Source organism: Penaeus vannamei, chromosome 43 (assembly GCF_042767895.1).
Source record: "Penaeus vannamei isolate JL-2024 chromosome 43, ASM4276789v1, whole genome shotgun sequence".
Classification (NCBI taxonomy): domain Eukaryota; kingdom Metazoa; phylum Arthropoda; class Malacostraca; order Decapoda; family Penaeidae; genus Penaeus; species Penaeus vannamei.
The window spans coordinates 15888421-15889666 of NC_091591.1; the positions used below are offsets into that span (position 1 = coordinate 15888421).

At 46.1% G+C, this 1246-nt stretch overlaps 1 protein-coding gene across 1 annotated transcript in view; it reads right to left on the minus strand.

The window, feature by feature from the left end:
- LOC138860814 (zinc finger protein 709-like) overlaps nucleotides 1-1246 on the minus strand; it is a 3873-nt gene that overhangs the window by 1123 nt on the left and 1504 nt on the right. The gene's annotated exons all lie outside the window — the stretch shown is intronic.

The following is a 1246-nucleotide window of genomic DNA, read 5'->3' on the forward strand; positions in this document are numbered from 1 at the left end:
CGACTGTTCAGTGAAAATATAACCATTAAGATTCATTCTTTTCCTTTTTTTTTTTCTTTTCTTTTTTTTTTTTTTTTTTTTTTTTTGAAAATTGAATCGCGCATATTCACAAAGCATCCGTTATTTTTTTGTGACGTCATCAAAATAGAATCGGACGCCATGGGGGATGGAGGGAGAGGGGAGAGGGGATGGAATGAGGGAGAGGGGATGGAATAGGGGAGGGAGGGGGAGGATGGAATAAAGGAGGGAGAGGGGAGGGGATGGAATAAGGGAGGGAAGGGGAGGGGTTGGAATAAAGGAGGAGAGAGAGAGATACGGAGAGGGAGGAAAGGAACTGGGAAATGGGGGGATGGATGAGATTGTGAAAAGGAAAAAGGGGGAAGAGGATGAGAGAGGAGAAAGGAGAGGAGGCGGTGGGGAGAAGGAGGAAGAAGGGAGGATGAAAGGAAAGGAGGGAAGATGGGAGAAAGGGAGGGGAGGAGAGAAGTCATTAAGTAAGGTGTGGGGAGCTATGAAGGAAAGAGGGAGGAAGTGGAGGGCGGAAGGAAAGAAGGGAGGAGGGAGGGGAGGGTGAGAGTTAGAAGAGGAGAGAAGACAAAGAAGGATAAATGAGAGAGAGAGGGAGACGAGAGACAGAGACAAATGGACAGATAGACAAAAACAAACAGAGACAGAGAATGAAAGAGAGAGAGAGACAGAAAGAAAGAAGAGAGACAGAAAGAAAGAAGAGAGAGAGAGAGAGAGACAGAGACACACAGAGAGAGACAGACAGACAGGGAAACTAGAGAGAGAGAGACAGACAGACAGAAAGAAAAAAGAGAGAGAGACAGAGAGACCAACAGACAGACAGACAGATTAACAGGGAAACGAAAGACAGAGACAGAGACAGACAGACAGACAAAAACAGAGACAGACAAACAAAGACACACACAAACAGCCAGCCAGAAAACCATCGCCCACAACTTACGAAAGGTTTTGTGGCTTCGCTCATTACGAAATAGTGTATCACTGTAAAAGGAATTCGACCTTGGGTTTCGATGGGTTTGTTAAAGGGGCGGAGTTAGGGCGAGAACAATAATACGTCTTCAAGAAATATTGATGGTGGTGGTGGCTAGGGTTGTGGTGGGGATGGTGAGGATGGTGGTTATGGTGATGATGATTGTGGTGGTCATGGTGAGGAGGATGAGGATGACTGTGGCGATGATGATGATGATGATTGTGGTGATGGTGAGGATGATGATGATGA